The 21063-nt window shown below is 42.3% G+C and overlaps 1 protein-coding gene across 1 annotated transcript in view; it reads left to right on the top strand.

Annotated features, from left to right (window-relative positions):
* The window catches only part of rhobtb3 (Rho related BTB domain containing 3), a 113092-nt gene that overhangs the window by 67778 nt on the left and 24251 nt on the right, over positions 1-21063 (top strand). The gene's annotated exons all lie outside the window — the stretch shown is intronic.

The following is a 21063-nucleotide window of genomic DNA, read 5'->3' as shown; positions in this document are numbered from 1 at the left end:
CCTCCCCCATTTCTGAAGAAGGGTCTAGACCCGAAACGTCAGCTTTCCTGCTCCTCTGATGCCGCTTGGCCTGCTGTGTTCATCCAGCTCTACACCTTGTTATCTTAGAAGTAAGGAGAGACTAGGTAATAATGAGATATCAATGGATGCTAATGCATTGCCTCTTGTGAATGGGAATCTCACCTTGCCATCCAACACTTGGTTGGAAAATGGAATGTTTACTCTTGATGTCGAGATTTGACATGATTTTCCCAACATTTTCATCAAACCCATGTCATTTAGTGGCTGGGAAGATTCCACCCTTTGAATGCGAATCCAACATGGAAAGAAAAATCTTTCATGAAGAGAATCCAGGAAATCGTAGACATGTCTGAAAAACAAGCGTTTATAATCTTACTCTGCTAGCAGTAAGAATTTGGAATTACTGTGAATTAAATGCAATCTCCAAAACAGTAAGGGCACGAGATTTTCAGAGTGTAAATTACCCACAGCTGTTAAAATCAGAAAACTATAATGATGCTAAATATTTTCTTACAATACTGCAATGGTCTGTATCTATAGAACAAACAGAACACGCAAACCACCTGCTGTCATCAAAATATAAATAATCTAACTTGAGTTTTTTTTCAAAATTAATACCTTCCTTTGCTGTAATTAAATCTGTTAGTTATTTTTAACAGTTAAATAATAAATAACAATTAAATAATATATTATTGTTATTATTGCAATTCAAAGATCATACCCTTTCGGTTATTATGGGTATATATGAAGTAATCTGAATCTCACGTCCTATTAAACAAAGAATGAACAAGATGTTATAGATTAAAAATGAGAAGGACAAAGAAGATTAAAGATGGAATGCCAGGAAAAATCAGAGCCAGATTTCCTGTATCTATTGTTCATGCACTAATTACATCTGCAGGCCACTGTCACAGATACTTGCCAATCTCCAAAGGGGATAATTTTTTTTTGGTTTTGGGTCAGCAGGGTAGTCACTGCAGAGATCTGCCATCTGTAGAATGACTGATGTAGATGACCTTTAGAATAAAAATGACCCTGTGGGTGACAGCCTAGCGTATGTTCTCCCGCAACTTTCCTGCATTAATTTCCATCCCAGCACTAATATCAGCTGGATAAAGATCAACTGCATTATCGCTCAGATTGCCAGTCACAGCTCTCTCAGATGGCTTGCCTGATGTATTATGCAGTAGAGACAGCTTGATTTTTTATATCTGCTGAATAGCAACAGCATCACAACACATCAGCCCTATCTCACTGGATTGCCATGTTTTGCTTTGTACGCGTGTGTTTGTTTCGTAGCCCATTCCTTTAATTATCCAGCATATAACTGCACTATGAGGGGTTCTTGTGGCAATGTCACTAGCTGTCACTGAGCCAGTGTCCAAGTTCAAGTCCCACATGCCCCAAAGGTATGTCATAATATATCCAAACAGGTTGATTATTAAAGAAAGCTAACAGCGCTATGTTGGAAGGCTTTGTTGTGCAAAGCATCATGAAGAGTTCCATGTGAGAGAAGAATTTCTTTTCTAAATTTTAAAACCTAACTATCATCCTGTGTTGTTGTACAAGTCTCAGACATAAAACGATTCTGCTTTTCAGCTGAGAATGGAAATAAGAAAGCTGAAAGTTGTGGAATACTTGGCATCATTACAATACTTCAGTTCATTGTGATCCTGAAATAATGGGCTTGATATTGTGTCCCCGGCTGGGTGCGCTTTTGATGCTTTGTCATGTAATGCATGTTGGGTGCCCAGTCCACTTCCTCCCCATCACCCTCATCATATGGAGGTTGGACAGGTGCCAACATTGACAGTCCACTGTCACCCCCCCCCCAACCCCCCACACATATGTAAACAAATAATTAAGGGTCAGTAGAACTTGTTTAAAAACTCAGTTGACTCTGATAATGTGCTGCCCATGCCAAATTCCAGGTCGCATGGGCAGCTGGGCAGGAGGGAACAGGCTGTTATTTTAAAAGACAATGTGAAGGAAGGGGGCCATCCTAAGGTAGTGTTCTTTGCACATCAAGGGCACACCACTTCCTTCCTTCCCACTCACCTGCACTTGTGGAGTCCACCCCTCCTCTGTAATTTTCAACTCAGTAATTGTTTTTCTTTACTGTAACACAACATTATGATCGCTTCCCTTCTTTCTGCATGGTCCGTCACCATGATTTATTTTTCCTTAAAATTTGATAATATTCATCACCATCACAGTAAGAACTCCTTTGTTGACCTCACGAAGGCATTTGGCACTGTCATCGGAGCAGGACCCTACAAGACTTTATGGAAAATTGGCTGTTCACCAAAGTTCTGCAGTCTCATCTTGCTCATTACATGACAATGTGCAGTGCACAGTATAGTTTGCCGCTCCACTTCCAACAGTTTCTGAACATAGAGTGGACTGAAACAGCATTGTGGCCTAGCTCCAACTGTGCTCGGCATCTTGTTTTTCCTGACCTTTGCCTTCCCTGAAGATAAGGAAGGATTACGTCTGCATGCTAGGTCAGATGGCAAGCTCTACAATCTATCAAGAGAAAGCAATGTGAAAACAAGTATGCAGAAATTTCCTATTTGCAATTAAAGTGTGGTAGCGAGTGGGTTTCATGAGGCTGAATGTCACATTTTTTGGCTAAGTATATGGTGCGCAGACATTTTTCACAGAAGCATAGAACCCCTGCAGCATGAAGGTAGGCAATTTGGCTCATTGAGTCCACACCAACCCTCCAAAGAGACCCACTCAGACCCACCCTTGCTACCCTACCCCTGTAACCCTGCATTTCCCTAGTCTGCATATCCTTGGACACTATGGGCAATTTAGCTTGGTCAGTCTACCTAACCAACACATCTTTGGACTGTGGGAAGAAACTGGAGCACCCGGAGGAAACCCACACAGACACGGGAAGAATGTGTAAACTCCACACAGATGAGAGCCTGACGGTGGAATCAAACCAGGATCCTGGTGCTGTGAGTCAGCAGTGCTAACCACTGAGCCACTGTGCCATCCTAGATAAGTTCCTGTTTCAAGGTCCAGCAGAAGAATGGTATCCCTGGTGCCCATACTACATTGAAAAAGCCGCTGTACGTTCTGAAGTTGACCTGCTTGGTCAGGGATGTTGGAGAAGGGAAAGGTGGCATCACGTTTCTCCAACAATGACTTGGAGGTCCTGGTCAATGGTGCAGTGCAAAAGAAAGGAGTCCACTTCGTGGAGGACCATCAGAAGAGGCCGTGCCACCAGACCCTGGCAGCCTGGTCTGAGGTCACCACCCTGATCAGTGCCATCTCTACAGTGTGGAACAACAGCCAGCAGTCTGTCTTCACTCCACTAGGATAAGTGCCACACTCTTCTCTCTGCAAAACATAGGAGACTGGGATCATTCCTGTAAGGATGCTGAGATACTCATGTCCTGCCAACTGAGAATGTATTGTTCTTCATTCCACTGCAACTCTGTCAGTAACCCTGTTGTAACCATCATTCATTGCACACCACATCCAACTATTTTTTATCTTGCAGGTACCGGGAGGATGTCCACCACCCCCACAGTGAAACACATGGCTCCCCCAGAAACCACCTCCTTGACCTCTGAGGAAGAGAGTACTAAGGCCTCAGAGGAAGCGTAGGCAAAGCTGCCTTCTTCACCGACCGTCAGCTCAGTTCCTGACACCTTGCTGGGGCCATCAGACTTTAACTAGTTTGGGAGCACCATCTGGTGCTCTGCCATTGGCTGTTGAAGGAACAGCCCAAGTGGCTGATATTTGGAGGACTACCAGAGACCAGGCACCTGCTCAGCCCCAGGCAGGAGGGTGTGCTGTGGTGGCAACATTTAAGAACTTCATACAAAAGCACAAGCGGGGAACAGGATGGACAGACAGCTAGGGGCGTGGGATACAATGGCCCTCATTACCCATGCTGCAGCAGTGCAGCAAGTCGTGTGACTGTGTGGCTACCTCCATGGACAAGTTGGCAGTGGCCATGGAGAGTCAGGTCCAGCACCCTCAGGGTCTACTGAAGAGTCACACATGCCTTCACTCCATTACCCCAGCCACTGGTACTGCGGACCGAAGGCGTGGTGAGTGAGGCTAGGGAACCTGTCACATACTCACAAGGAGACAGGGCAGTGCCAGGAGGTAACCAGCTGAAGGAGAAAGCACACACAGCCCTCTCAGAACAGGTGACCAGCCCCTCCACCTCCACACTGCATGCCTGCCAACCATGCAGCAAACCCATCCCACATGAGCCTAAACCTGCCCACACTATCCCACCAGCCTTGACCAGATTTTTGACCATAATCAAACCCCTGGACTGGAATCAGAGGTTGTCCCTGACTCACTTTGCCAGGGCCATCTAACTAATGGAGGTCTCCATGGACTTTGGTGAGGACTACTCCCAAAGGCATTGGGACATGGCTGCTTGCTTGCTGCACATGCATAACTGCTGACACATGATGCAAGTGCAAGATGAATGTAGCACCCTGCCATACTGCAAGATGTACACCCCTTGACTGAGAACTGCTGACCAAGAAGGCAAGCTGCCTGCTTGTGCAGCTACACTAATTGGCACGGTACAAGCAGATACAGCTTGGTCCAATCTTGAAGCTGTGTATCTGCTGCTGCTTATAAAGTTTCCTTTGCAGCCTTTCGGTGTTAGTTGCTGCTGCAGCCTGCAATGCAGCTTTGTGCCTCCTGAGTGTCCTGCAAGTGGATCAGAGAGGTGCGGCTATGGTCATGAGGAGCTGGCATTGAATGAGAGGTGCATGTGGATGTTGTTAGTCTTGAGCAACATAAAAGTTCTTCACAACCAATGGACAGCTCAAGATGCCAGGTATATGTTTTGATTTCTGTGTCGAGAATTCTCGATGTCTAGCTTGTTTGGTGCATTTGTTAAGATAGGAAACTGAACACGAATGAGGGAAGTTAGGATATTAATAAGGTGTTTAGAAAGCAGTAATCCCCTTGATAGGCAATTAATTGTTATTGAATGAAAATCTTGACATGCCACTCGGCAAGTGAATAAAAGCTCCAGCGAGATGCATCTGACATTAAGACAGGAGACAATAAGGACTACGGAAGCTGGAAGCTAGAGTCTATATGTGTAAGGTTGGAGAAGCACGGTAGGTCAGACAGCATCAGAGGAACAGGAAAGTCAACGTTTCAACCTGAAATGTTGACTTTCCTGCTCCTCTGCTGCTGTCTGACCTGCTTTGCTTCTCCAATCTCACACATATAGACTCTGACATTAAGACAGACCTTGCTAGACATCTCATCTGATTCTGCCAAAGCCTAGTCTGCCAATGGTGTCCAGTCTACCATGGCCTGGGAAGAATTTCCAATGACTTTTTAGTGTTTCACATGGATAAGTGCCTCATCTTCACTCCGCAACCACATAGTCACATAGTCACCACTCATTCTAACTCTGCCACTGCGTACCTCTCTCACCAAGCCTCATGGATTACAACTTTGACAGGCTGCATTAAATTCATCCCATGGTCTTTGATCCAAAATCTGCTCACCCTCTTTTGTTGCACAGTCTTCAGCATCAAAGAGAACAGGGGTATCTATGTGTTTCCAGTTAATACCGTGTACAATTATCCCATGTTTCTGTTTACATTATGTACTCTTTCATATCACATCTTTCTTATGTAAAGGAAACTTTTATTATTTTCTAAATTTACTGGTCAAGTCAGCTTTGTCCTTTATTCCCCTGTTTGGTCATATTCCAAATTCATATGCTGCAGTTGTTTTGTATTTTTCATTGTGTCAGCACACCTCCAAACATTAACCTTTAACAGCATGCACTTTGTCTGATGACAATATTCTTCCTTATCACTAGTTTGACAAATGACATAAAGATAAATAAGTTACTGTGAATAAAGATCTATTATTAGTGAGTGATAACAATGCATTTAGAAAATCCTAGTACCATTGGTCAGAGTTAACATGAACTGATGAAAGTGTAAATGTGCCTGGCAAATCTATGGGCAGAATCTTACGGGGATGTAAGCTGTGTGGGCTATGGCAGAAAAGGTCGATGCTTAATAACAAATGCATCTTGCTGCAGTTTGTAAACATTTTGCTGAGCAGTGAGGTGAGTTTCTCACTAGACAGTAGCAAGAAGGATTATTGATTGTTAAACCCATTATTACTGCGATAATTTGCCTCATTAATTTTTAACTTCCTGTTGTACCTTTTGTTTTCCTAAAGCATGGAATTGGCTAGATACTGAGAATTCTGGAAGTCACAGTGGGTATCTGGTGACATTAGCTTGCCCCTTGTTCTGAAGGGCCTCCATGTTAGACTCAAAACACCAACATCTCCATGAGTGTTAGCATTCCACCTTGTCATCCAACATATACTAACCTTTAAGAACCCTCAAGGCGCATCTTTGATCCACTTAGAGTACACCTCTGCACATTGTGCCACACTGGCAACTGCTATTGTAATGCTGTAGTAAGAACATGTATGCTCAGGAACACATACCCAGCTCTTGAATTGGACAATGTGCATCTCTGGGTACTTTGCTTGCTGTCATAACTTACTCACTCTGAGCCTACCTGGATGCTTATGGCATCCCTACCTTGCACTGTCTTGCCTTTTTGCACTTTGTCCTCTTAGCCACACATACCAGACACATTTGACTTCTGTCTTTACTTGCCATTGGACACAAAGCCAAGAGGTTTGTCATTGTTGTCAGCAGTCTGCAATCAAGTCAAGAGGGATAGCCTTCAGTTAGTAGGTCCTGGTGCAGTAAGTCAAGGAGAGCCTTCAGTAATTGTCCAGGAACTAGAACAAGATCAGTCACAGTGAGGATGCTGTCCACACAGGGGCATAGGCAGTCCACCCCCGTATTGTTTCTTTCTGCCCCCTTATTTATGGCTGTTTTCTTTGTGGAGTGAGAGATAGGTAGGTATTAAAGGTGATGAAAGTGGCTGGCACAGCAAAAGGTGTCCAGAATCAGTGGTGTTGGGGATTGGGGTGGGTGATAGCAAGTGAGGGAAGGTGTTGCAAGCAACAGCAAGAGTGATAGAGCTGGAGTCTTATTGGGAAGCAGGTAGAGTAGCAGAGAGAGAGCAAATGTGAGGTATCAGAGAGAAGATGATGGTACTTACATTGATGGAGTGCAGAAGTCATTTTACCGAGATTACACTGGGCTGGCTGGCAGCTTTGGACCAGGTAGGCATGATCTAGTGTCATAGCCTCCTGCTGATCCTGAGGGAAGTGGATGTCCTATGTCTGCATCATTCCACCCAGCAGGAACTCTAGATCCCTGCTCACAATGTGGGGACACTCACACATATAGACTCTGACACTTTCCCACATCTGCCATGTCCGGGCAAATTCAGAAACCATGCAGGCAACCCTAGACTGACAGTACTTGATCTGGGCTCACATTAGGGTTGTGTGAGATACCACACTGTGATGTATCTAGATAGGATGCCTTCTATGGTGCATCTTTAAAATTGGTAGGAGTCTTTGTGGACATTCTGCTCTTCCCAAGACCATGCCAACCAGCCTTCCGTCCCTTGACTCCATCTATACTTCTCGCTGCCTTGGAAAAGCAGCCAACATAATCAAAGACCCGTCCCAGCCTGGTTATACTCTCTTCCACCCTCCTCCATTGAGCATAAGATATAAAAGTTTGAATTTATATACAAACAGATTCAAGAATAGCTTTCTCCCCACCATTATCAGATTATCAGACATTTTATTGGGCCTCTCAAATGTTAACTCTGAGTTCTCTCTCTCTGCAGCTATAACACTGTATTCTGCACTCTGTTATAGAGACATACAGCATGGAAACAGACCCTTTGGTTCAACCAGTCCATGCCAAACATAGTCCCAAACTAAACTAGTCCCACCTGCTACTCCAGGCCTGTATCTCTCCAAACCTTTCCTATTCGTATCCTCATCCAAATATCTTTTAAATGTTGTAATTGTTTTGCTACCTGATGCACTTTGATCCATCTGTAGACCACGCAAAACAACACTTTTCACTACATGTGACAACAATAAATCAAATCAAATCATCTTTGTCTACTGCTGTTCTATCACCTGGAAGTCATAGTCATCCACCCTCTCAAGTACAATCAAGATTAGGCGATAAACACAGACCTTACCAATGATGTCCACAGCCTGTGAATGAATACAAAAAGATTTTGACTTGGCCCTGTACTACAACATCTCTGAGTCAAAATCCTGGAGCTCCACTCTACCTAACAGCATTGTGAGAGCATTTTTACCAATTGACTGGAGCATGTCAAAAAGAAGGCCCATCATCACCTCAAGCACAGTAAAGAATAGGTCTGACCCACCTCCAACTTAAGAATGAATAAACGAAATAAACAGTTGTACATTGTGTTATGACCAGGTAAGAAGTGGAAATGGCTCCTCACTTTTTAATCCCTTTACGGTCATGTGTAAAGCATTTTCAAAAAATCTCCTTTTAGCGAGCAGCTATCACCCTTCAATTAATATGTCATTGACTAGAAAATGAAGGAGCTAGTATCAAGGTTTTCCTGAGTGAAAGAAAGATTTTATTACCCGCTAACCCATGAAAAAGTAATAAAAACATGGCAACAAGCACACACAAAGAGAAAAGTAATAAATTTAAAAGAGATAGTGTTTGGCACAGACAGAGAAAATAGATTGTGCAGATAAACAGTCCTTAGAGACTTTAAGGAGTTTGAATCTTATCCTGAGGCCACAGCTATTTAATTGTCAACTTGTATCCTCAGCAGTAGCGGAATCATTAAATACCTTTCTGTTTCTGTCATTTGATATTTGATACATCAGGCAATGTATTCTGAAAAGATGAGAGGAAAAGGCAGAGAGAGAGAGAGAGAAAGAGAGAGAGAGAGAGAGAGAGAGCATTCCAACTCTGTTGTCACAAATCCATTTTTCCTTCTCTCTGTCCTGCTGCTCAAAAACAACTATTGTAAAAGTGTTAAAATGTGCATTCTGGAGTCTATTTCCATTGTCTGTTCACGTTGGTTAACTGTCAGGTGAATCTTTCATCTCTCAATATGTATGAATTAAACAGGAGATGTGATTTTCTTGATGCTGACTCAGTTACTTGGTTTCTATGTCTTGAGATAAAAATGGTAATTTCAGTTCCCAGCTGCTTTGTTTATTCTACATGAGTCTCTCTCTGTGGTCAGGTACATCCATTATAGGGCCATGCTTCTTGCTTTTAAAAAATATATTCAGCCCATAAAAGGTCTTGGTTATAACAATTAGATATTGGAAGTTAAAATTCAGTAGATCATATGTATCACCATCATAACATGTCCCCACCACAAAGAACCAATACCAACAAAGTTTCTCCTTTTTGTTAATGCTGAGTGTTCCATTACAAGATCAATACGAAATAATGTACAGAAGTTGGAATGACAAACACACATTCTGTGTTCATTCCCTTCGGCTTAACCAGGATTCAAAACCTGCTTCGCAAGAAACAGACATACTTGTTTCCTGTGCTGTGCATTCTCCTGAAATTGTAGTCATTCACTGCCCAATTCCCAGAGTCCCTCCACTAGATTCAGGAATTTTTACAAATTTGAACAGTAGAGTTTTGTGGTTTGGTCATCTGGGGTTTGCCTATCTTGCACTCCCTCTTTCATTTAACCTCGTGTCAATTGACTCGATTAATTGATTTGACTAATTAAGATTTAAGACTTGGTTCTATTCCCTTTATTCCTCAATAGGTAATTCTGTGTTTAACTCATTGGAATGCCCTGATCAGTTCCTGCTGTGGGAATGTTCCCTTTTCCCTTTGATTTTTCCCTGAACCTGTTCTACTTTCTCTGGAGCACTACTGCCACCAGGTGGTTGTTCATACTCCCTAGTGACTCATCTGCGGTGGGATGTAACCTTTACCTTTTCCTACCCTGTTTGAGGACTCCACTGATCCCCCTGTCATTTTACCAGGTATCTGTTTACCACATTTCTAACTCTGGTGCGTCAAATTTTGTCACCTTCAATGATTCATTCTTGTCATAGAGTCGTAGAGATGTACAGCACAAAAACAGACCCTTTGGTTCAACTCGTCCATGCCGACAAGATATGTTAGATAAATCTAGTCCCATTTACCAGCATTTAGCCCATGTCCCTCTAAACCCATCCTATTCATCTACCCATCCAGATGCCTTTTAAACGTTATAATTGTACCAGCCTCCACCACTTCCTCTGGCAGCTCATTCCATACACACACCACCCTCTGTGTGAAAAAGTTGCCCCTTAGGTCCCTTTTCAATCTTTCCCCTCTCACCTTAAACTTATGCCATCTAGCTTTGGACTCTCCCACTGCAGGGAAAAGACCTGATCTATTTACCCTATCCATGCGCCCCCATGATTTTTTGAAACCTCTAAAAGGTCACCCCTCACCCTTCAAAGCTCCAGGGAAAATAGCCCCAGCCTATTCAGCCTTTCCCTATAGCTGAAACTCTCCAAGCCGGGCAACATCCTTGTAAATCTTTTCTGAACAGTTTTAAGTTTCACAGCATCCTTCCTGTAGAAGGGGGACCAGAGTTGCACACAGTATTCCAAAAGTGGCCTAACCAATGTCCTGTATAGCTGCAATGTGACGTCCCACCCCTATACTCAATGCACTGTCCAATAAAGGCAAGCATATCAAACGCTTACTTCACTATCCTATCTACCTGCAACTCCACTTTCAAGGAACTATGAACCTGTACTCTAAGGTCTCTTTATTCAGAAACACTCCCCAGGACCTTGCCATTAAGTGTATAAGTCCTGCCCTGATTTGTCTTTCCAAAATGCAGCACCTCACATTTATCTAAATTAAATGCCATCTGCCACTCCTCAGCCCGTTGGCCCATCTGATCAAGATTCCATTATTACACTCTGAAGTAATGTTCTTCGCTGTCCACTACACTTCCAATTTTGGTGTCATCTGCAAACTTACTAACCATACCTCCTACGTTCATATACAAATCATTTATATGAATGACGAAAAGCAGTGGACCCAAGCACTGATCCTTGTGGTACACCACTGGTCAGAGGCCTCCTGTCTGAAAAGCAACCCTCTGCCACAACCTTCTGTCTTCTAACTTTTAGCCAGTTTTGTAATCAAATGGCTAGTTCACCCTGTATTCCATGTGATCTAACCTTGCTAACTAGTCTACTATGAGGAGCCTTGTTGAACCGTGTCAAAGTGATGAGGACCGTCAGAGGGTACAGCAGTATATAGATCGGTTGGTGACTTGGGCAGAGAGATGGCAGATGGAGTTTAATCCTGAAAAATGTAAGGTAATGCATTTCAGAAGGTTTAATCCAGATGGAAAATGTACAGTAAATGGCAGAATCCTTAAGCATACTGATAGGCAGAGGGATCTGGGTGTACAGGTACACAGGTCACTGAAAATGGCAATGAAGGTGGAAAAGATAGTCAACAAGGCATATGGCATGCTTGCCTTCATCGGCCGGAGCATAGAGTTTAAAAATTGGCAGGTAATGTTGCAGCTTAATTAGGCCGCATTTGGAATATTGTGTTCAATTCTGGTTGCCACACTACCAGAAGGATGTGGTGGCTTTAGAGAGGGCACAGAAAATATTTACTGGGATGTTGCCTGGTATGGAGGGCATTAGCTATGAGGAGGGGTTGGAGAAACTTGGGTTATTCTCACTGGAATGACGGAGGTTGAGGGGAGACCTGATAGAGGTCTACAAGATTATGAAGGGCATGGACAGAGTGGACAGTCAGAAGCTTTTTTCCAGGATGGAACAGTCAGTTACCAGGGGCCATGGGCTTAAGGTGAGAGGGGCAAGGTTTAAAGGTGATGTACGAGGCAAGTTTTTTACACAGAGAGTCATGGGTGACTGGAACTCGCTGTTGGGGGAGGTAGTGGAAGCAGATACTGTAGTGACTTTTAAAGGGCGTCTTGACAAATACATGAATAGGATGGGAACAGAGGGATACGGTCCCCAGAGGGTAGGGGGTTTTAGTTGTGACAGGCAGCATGTCGGTGCAGGCTCGGAGGGCCGAAGGGTCTGTTCCTGTACTGTAATTTTCTTTGTTCTTTGTTCTTCGTTCTTTGAACACCTTCCTGAAGTCCATACAGATCATGTCCACCACTCTGCCCCCATCAATCCTCTTCATTACTTCTTCAAAAACTCAATCAAGTTAGTGAGACATAACTTCTCACGCACAAAAACATATTGACTATCCCTAATCAGTCCTTGTCTTTCCAAATACATGTAAATTCTGTCCCTCAGGATTCCCTCCAACAACTTGCCCACCACCTGGCCTGTAGTTCCCTGGCTTTTCCTTACCACCTTTCTTAAATAGTGGCACCACGTTAGCCAACCTCCAGTCTTCTGGCATCTCACCTGTGGTTATTGCTGGTACAAATATCTCAGCAAGGCACCCAGCAATCACTTCCCTCGCTTCCCACAGAGTTCTAGGTACACCTGATCAGATCTGGAGTTTTATCCACCTTTATGCGTTTTAAGACATCCAGCACCACCTCCTCTGTAATATGGGCATTTTTCAAGATGTCACGTTCTATTTCCCCTCATTCTATATCTTCCATATCCTTCTCCACTGTAAATACTGATGCCAAATGCTCATTTAGTATCTCCCCCATCTCCTGTGGTTCCACGCATAGGCAGCCCTGCTCATCTTTAAGGGGCCCTATTCTCTCCCTATTTACCCTTTAGTCCTTAATGTATTTGTAAAATCCCTTTGGATTCTCTTTAACTCTATTTTGGGGCCATTAGGCAGGGTTTAGCAAAGGTCATTTGGGTGGGTCTTTTTGAAGGAAAAGGAAAGGCTGGCAGGTTTTGGGATCTCTGGCTGATGAGGGATATTGAGGCTCTGGTCAGGAAAAAGAAGGAGGCGTACGTTGGGTTTAAGCTATCGGGCTCAAGTGAATCCCTGGATGACTATAAAAAATGTAGGAGTACACTTAAGAGGGAAATCATAAGAGCAAAAGGAGGGTATGAGATGGATCAGGCAGATAAGGTTAAAGATAATCCCAAGAGGTTCTATAGCTGTATTAGGAGTAAAAGGGTGGTAAGGAGAATAGGTCCCCTTAAAGATCAGCATGGTCATCTATGTGTGGAGCCACGGGAGATTGGGGCGTGGTTTAATGAATATTTCTCCTCTGTTTACTAAGGAGAGAATCAGGAATGCTAAGGAAACAAGGGAAACAAATGGGGTTGTTTTGGACTGCATTCACATTACCAGAGAGAAGGTGTTTGCAGCCTTAAAGCGCATTAAGGTGGATAAATCCCCTGGGCCTGATCAAGTCCATCCTCGGACGTTGTGGGAGGCTAGGGAAGAAATTGCAGAGGCCGTTGCAGAGATTTTTGCTTCATCTTTAGACACTGGCATAGTTCCTGAAGACTGGAGGGTGGCTAATGTCCATTGTTTAAGAAAGGTAGCAAAGACAAGCCAGGGAACTACAGGCCAGTGAGCCTGACATCAATGGTAGGCAAGTTATTGGAGAAGATACTGAGGGACAGGATCAACCAATATTTGGAAAGTCAAGGTCTGATCAGGGATAGTCAGCATGGATTTGTGCATGGGAAGTCATGTCTGACAAATCTTTTAGAGTTTTTCAAAGAAGTAACCAAGAGGATGGATGAGGGTAGGGCAGTGGATGTTGTATATATGGACTTTAGTAAGGCCTTCTACAAAGTCCTGCACAGCACGCTAGTCATGAAGGTTCACATGGGATCCAGGGAGAGCTAGCTAATTGGATTCAAAATTGGCTCAATGGTAGGAAGCAGAGGGTGATGGTTGAAGGTTGTTTCTCAGACTGGAGGCCTGTGACTAGTGGTGTGCCACAGGGGTTGGTACTGGGACCTTTGTTATTTGTTATTTACATAAATGATCTGGATGTGAATGTACAAGGCATAATTATTAATTTTGCAGATGATACAAAATTAGGAGATATTGTTGATAGTGAGGAAAGTTATCAAAAATTACAGAGGGATCTTGAGCTGTTGGGGAAAGTGGGCTGAGGATTGGCAAATGCAATTTAATGCAGGTAAGTGTGAGGTGTTGCACTTTTGGAAAGTCAAACCCAGGTAGGACTTATACAGTAAATGGTAAGGTCATGAGGAGTGTTGTGGAACAGAGGGATGTAGGAGTACAAGTACATAGTTCGTTGAAAGCAGCATCACAGGTAGACAGGGTGGTGAAGAAGGCGTTTAGCATGCAGGCCTTCATCAGTCGAGGCACTGAGTATAGGATTTGGGATGTTATGTTACAGTTGTATAACTCGTTGGTGAGGCCGCACTTGGTCACTCTGCTATAGGAAAGACGTAGTTTTACTGGAAAGTGTGCAAAGAAGATCTATGAGGATGTTGCCACGACTATTTGGCTTGAGTTATAGGGAGAGGTTGTCAGGATAGAACTTCATTCCTTGGAACATAGGAGAGTGAGGGGTGACCTTATTGAGGTGTATAAAATCATGAGGGGACATAGATAAGATGAATGCATATAGTCATTTTCCCAGTGATGTGGAATTGAAAACTAGAGGGCATAGGTTTAAGGTGAGAGGGGAAAGATTTAAGAAGGACCTGATGGACAACTTCTTCACCACGAGAGTGGTGCATATATGGCATGGGCTGCTACAGAAAGTGGCTGAGGCAGATACAATAGCAACATTTTAGAAGAAAACATTTGGATAGGTGCATGGATGGGAAGGGATATGGACCAATTGCAGGCAATTGGAACTAACTAAGTGGGCACCATGATCAGCATGGACTAGTTTGGGCCGAAGGGCTTGTTTCCATGCTGTATTAATCTATGACTCAATTTGCCGAGGCTATCTCATTCCTGTTTTTGCCCTCCAGATTTCCCCCTTAAGTATACTCCTGCTGCCTTTGTACTCTTCTAAGGAGTCACTTGATCTCTGCTGTCTATACCTGACATATGCTTCCTTCTTTTTCTTGACCAAAAACTCAATTTCTCTAGCTATCCAGCATTCCCTATACCTACCAGCCTTGCCCTTCACCCGGGAATATACTGTAGCTGGACTCTGGGTCTCTCATTTTTGAAGGCTTCCCATTTTCTAGCTATCCCTTTACCTGCAAACATTGCCCCCAACTCCCCACCCCCAACCCCAAATCAACTTTTGAAAGTTCTTGACTAATACCATCAAAATTGGCTGTCCTCTAATTAAGAAGTTTAACTTTTAGATACAGTCTATCCTTTTCCATCACTATTTTAAAACTAATAGAATTATGGTTGCTGGCCCCAAAGTTCTCCCCCACTGACACCTCAGTCACTTGCCATGCCTTATTTCACAAGGGTAGGTCAAGTTTTGCACCTTCTCTAGTGGGTACATCCACATACTGATTCAGAAAATTGTCTTGTACACATTTAATAAATTCCTTTCCACCCAAGCTGTTAATACTTTGGCAGTCCCAGTCTATGTTTGGAAAGTTAAAATCCCCTACCATAACCACCCTATTATTCTTACAGATCCCTGAGATTTCCTACAAATATGTTTTTCAATTTCCTGCTGACTATTGTGGGATCGCTAGTACAATCCCAATAAGGTGATCATCCCTTTCTTATATCTCAGTTCCACTCAAATAACTTCCCTGGACGAATTCCCAGGAATATCCTCCCTCTTTGATGACTACTAGCCTAACTGTGGCCCTGAACCTTTCTGATTCCACTGCCCTGTCCTTGGCCCTGTTTATTTCAAGTTGAAACTCCCTCAGCCACCTCAAGCCTGATGGATTTTATTGGCCCTGAATCTCTATGATTCAGTGGTGAACTGTTATGCCAGAGTAAAAACTGACTACCTTCTGTACTGCAGACACTGGTCTTGCAGTATGGAGTTCTGGGAATGCTGGTCCCATTAATTCTCCTTTACATGCTCTGGTTTCCTATAGTGGAAGCAATTAGGCCATTTTTCCACCTGTCTCCCATGTAGATCTTTTTTTGTCGTACCTGTGCCCGCCAAAGAAAAGTGAGCTGCTTAATCTATCCAAATTCCTGGTATGTTTGATCAGACCATTTCTTGAGGCTATGAATGTTTTGCTGGTATACTTTCTGCACCAACAGGTAAATATTCAGAATAATCCATTTTATTTTGATGATGAATGGCATTCTCCTCAAGTCAGAGACAGCAAACTTTGTGAACGTTCCCTTTCAGTCTGCTCTGTAATACTACTTTCCATTGCTGGCCTGGGTACTTTAACTGCTGTGCTCATCTTTCAGAAGTGATAAAGAATGTGTGTCCTTCATCTTCAACAAACTTAGGGATTAATTGAGCAAAGTTGAATATTTCAGACCTAAAATCTGAGTTAGATACGATTCCCTCACCAAAACTGCCTTCAGTCTCCCTTCTCAGCTCAAAGTGTCTCAGCTGGATATCTTTCATTTTCCCTTTCCTGGAATTCCTTTTCCCCCTTTGTTCTTCATCCCACTTCCCTTTGTCTATTTCCTACCACTCTGTCTTTTCTCTCTATTCCTGAAATGTTCTTTCAATTTTGTTGGAATTTTAATTCCAATCTCTCCTGTTTCAATTTTAATTTATTTGTTTTACTATCTTCAGGATAGATCATTTGCACTCACTTTGCAACTTCATTTTTTTTCTGGCTGACATGCTCAACTCCATCTACAAGTGCCTAGCTGTACCTTTTAATTCTTTCAAGGACAAGGCTTTTAATTTTTCATTTTATTTCATTTTGCTCTATTAAAATCAAACATAGATGCCTTTATGTTTTTGATCTTGGAAATACAAGAAAGTTTTGCTTCAGTTTACTTTTTTTTTAAACATCTTTTGAAGGAATGGTTTCTTTTCCACAAGTTTTTTTTGTATGTAGAATATCTCAGACTTTGAACCCTCAAATCTGTTTTGACGAGAGGAGGAAAGGGAATTGGCTTCCCTCTTTTTAACTTCAGCTTAGTCAGTCCCATCAATAGATTTTTTTTCTTTCTTTTTAGCATGCAGCTACCAAATAAAATGCAGTTTGCTAGAAAACGAAGGGCCAGTTACCTAGGTTCTTTTCTAGTGAATAAAAGAGTCATTTTATTATCTACTATCCTTGTGGAAATATAGTAAAAATGCGACATCAGTCACTCACACAAACACGGGTAATAGGTTTTAAAGGAAGACAGTGGGACAGACAGTGAAAATAAAAGTTTCACAGTTAAATGGTCCTCAGAGTCACTCAGCTATTAAATTATTAACCTGAGACCACAGTTGTTTAAAAATTGACTTGAATCCACAGCCTTTAGTTTATATTGTCTTTCCATGTTCTTTGCCTAAAAATATACCACCTCATACTTCACCTCCACTTCATCTGCCACATATCCGCCCACTCCAACATTTAAATGTTCTTCACTGTCTCCCTTACAATTTAAAATTCTTCCAAGCTTTTTTAAATCGTCTGCAAACTTTGAAATTGCCCCTTGCACACCAAGTTCTAGGTCATTCATATAAATCAAAAAAAAATAAAGGTTCCAACACTAATTGGAGAACTCTACTACAAACCTTCCTCAAATCTGAAAATTGCCTGTCAACCATAACTCTTTGTTTCTTATCCCTGAGCCGATTTCCATTTCACTACTGTCTCTTTATTCCATGAGCTGTAATGTTCCTCACAAGTCTGTGGCACTGTATGAATACCGTTTGGACGGTCGTGTAAACCACATCAATAGCCTTGCCATTATTACCATTTTCAGTCACCTCTTCAAAAAACTCCATCAAGTAGACATAATTTTCTCTTAACAAATCCTTGCTGGCTGTTCTGAATTCGCCTCTATTTTTCCAAGTGTCATTTACTCCTAACCTGAATAATTGATTCTAGAAGATGCCCCCACCCCCACACTGCCCACTATCATTGAAATTAAACTGACTGGTTAGCAATTGCTGGACTTACTTTTACAATCTTTTTTGAGAAAAGCCATAATGTTTGCAATTCACCACTCCTTGGCACCATCCACAAATCCAAAGAAGTTTCAACGCGATTGCCTGTGTCTTTCACTTTCCACTCTCACTTCCTTTATTATCTTTGGATCTCACCTGATCCTGGTATTAATTAGCTTTAAAAACACAACATATCCATTGACTCCTCTTCATCAAATTTAAACTGTACTAGTGACTGGGTTTCCTCCTCTGTCAGCATGGCCTGGGCTGCATTAGTCTCATAGGTAGAGACAGATACAAAATATATGTTTAATACCTCTTCAGTACCTCCTGTCTCCATGAGTAAATCCCCTTTCTAGGCCCTAATCATCCCTGCTCCTTCTCTTATCACCTTATTGCTGTTGATGTGGCAATAGGAGTCTGTAGCATTTCCCTGTACATTAGCTGCCAGTCTTTCTTTCACAATTCTGCTTCTCTTGTCTTTTTTGTTTTTCACTTCTGATCATTCTGTATTCAGCTTGGTTCTTAACTGTATGTCTTCCCTGACATCTTTCGTAAGCACACATTTTCATCTTTAACATAATTTCTATCTTCTTTGTCATCCAAGGAATACTGGATCTGTTTATCTTACCTTTTCATTTTGAGGAATATACCTTGACTGTGCCCGAGCCATCTCCTCTTTGAAGGTAACCCATTGCTCAGTTATTGTTTTTTCCACCAACCATTGGTTCCAGTCTCTTTGTCCCAACTCCATTCTTGCCCCACTTCCTCTGAATTGACCAACATCATTTCCACCATCATTCCAAACCTTATGATGCATGGAACACTGCCATCTAACAATTCCCCCACCAACACTTGGCTCACTTCAGTACCAAGAGCCAGTGCTTCCTTTATGCAGGACACACACTGTTGTAGAAATTCTTCTGAACGCAATCTAACAACGCCTGCCTTTACATTATCACAGTATTCCCTGTTTACATTTGAGTTATTAAACTCCCCAAATATAATTGCATATTTTTAAACAACTTTTTGGGATGTGAAAATCACTGTCAATGTTTGTTGCTCATCCCTAGTTGCCCTTGAGAAAGTGGTGGTGAGCTATCTTCTTGAACCACTGTAAACCACGTGGTGTAGTCACCCAAAGTGCTGTTATGGAGGGAGTTACAGGATTGTGATCCAGTGATAGTTAAGGAACAGCAATATAGTTCCAAATCAGAATGGTACGTACTTTGGATCGGAACTTGTTGCTGCCAGCCTGCCTCTGTGTCTGCTGCACTTGTTCTCCTAGATATTAGAGATCACAGATTTATAAAGTGCTGTTAAAGGAATTTTGGAGATTAAACTGCCGATCTTCTTGACTGTTGTTGAAACTTCACCCAACCAGTCAAGTGGGGAGTATTCCATCATCCTTCGGACCTGAGCATTACAGATGAAAGACAGATTTTGGGTCTCAGGAGGTGTGTTACTCAGCAGAGAATTTCCAGTCTCTGACTTGCTGTTCTACTCAAAGCATTTGTATGGATGGTCCCATTTTGGTTTCTGGACAATTATAACCTCCAAGATGTTACTCGTGGGTAATTTAGTGTCAATAATGTAAATTGTATGTCAAGGGGATTAGATAGATTGTCCTTTGATGGAAATGGTCATTACTTATCATTTGTGGCATGAACAGTATCAAGCATGAATGGTTTCCAGGCCTTTTTACGTATGGACATAGACATATTTCAGTATTTGAATGGTTGAATCCTGTCAATCATCAGCAAACAGCCCGAGTTCTGACCTTGTGATGGAGAGAAGGTTGTTAATGAAGCAGCTGAAAATGGTTGACCCTAGAACACCACATTGAGGAATTCCTGCAGCAGTGTCCTGAAGCTGAGATGATCAGCCTGCAGCAACTGCAGTCATTATCCTTTGTGCTAGATATGACAACAACCAGTGGAGAATATTCCCTCTGATTCCCACTGACTTCAGTTTTGGTAGGGCTACTTGAAGCAGCACTTACTTAAATGCTGTCTTGAGGTCAAGGATAGTCACTCACTTCAGCTCTGCAAGTTAGCTGTTTTATCCATGTTTGGACCAAGGCTGTAATAAGATCAGAATCATTTGGCCTTGACTGAACCCAAACGATTTGTCTATTTCTTTGCTGATGATCAAGACTAGATTGATTTGTGGATTGTAGTTTTCCGCATTGTTGGGTAGATGCCTCTGTTGTAGCTGTACAACTATAGCTTGGCTGGCATCATTATAAATCTGGAATACAGGTTTTCAGTATCACTAAAGGGATGTTGTTTGGGTTCATAGCCTTTGCTGCATTCACAGACTTCTCAATGTAACATGAAGTGAATTGAATCACTCAAAGACTAGTATTGTGATGCTGGGACCTGTGGAGGAAACCAAGATTGATCATCCAGTGAGAATGTCTGGCCGAAGATTCCAAGGAAACTATTATATAGTTTTAAATAAGGGTCTGGCATGAGAAGAATTTTCTCAGTGACTTTGCATAAGAAGCCGTGTTAAATTCTGAATCCTGCCTAAAATCCCCACATATGAAAAGTAAATCAAAGCACTTTTTGTGCTAAGTAACAACCTCATTCATTCAACAGTTATAAAACATGTAGCTTCAACACTGCCCAAGAAAAATAGATTTGTATCGCCTAAAATGTATTTTTCACTTATAATTAAACCTAGTTGAATATAAAATTGACTTGGTCATAGTTGTGGAGGCGTATTTTTCTTTCTGGAGTTTTGTGACCAGTGGTGGTCTGCAAAGACCAGTGTTAGGACCTCTTTTGTTTGTCGTATATATAAACGATTTGGATGAAAATGTAGGTGGTCTGATTAGTAAGTTTGCAGACGACATGAAAATTGATGGAACTATGGATAGTGAGGAAGGTTGTCAAAGTATACAGCAAGATGTGGATCATTTGGAAAGTTGGGTGGAGTAATGGCAGATGGAATTTAATGGCAGATGGAACTGGTTTCTGAGGAAGGGTCACCGGACCCGAAACGTTAACTCTGTTTTTTCCTTCACAGATGCTGCCAGACCCGCTGAGCTTTTCCAGCATCTTTGTTTTTGTTCCTGATTCACAGCATCTGCAGTTCTTTCAGTTTTTATTTACCAGGATCTTTCCTGAATTGAGCATGTTAGCTATAAGGACAAACTTGGATTGTTTTCGCTACAATGTCGGAA

Source organism: Rhincodon typus, chromosome 3 (genome assembly GCF_021869965.1).
Source record: "Rhincodon typus isolate 14 chromosome 3, sRhiTyp1.1, whole genome shotgun sequence".
NCBI lineage: Eukaryota > Metazoa > Chordata > Chondrichthyes > Orectolobiformes > Rhincodontidae > Rhincodon > Rhincodon typus.
The sequence above is the reverse complement of the archived record's forward strand: the minus strand, read 5'-3'. Positions and strand labels throughout refer to the sequence as shown.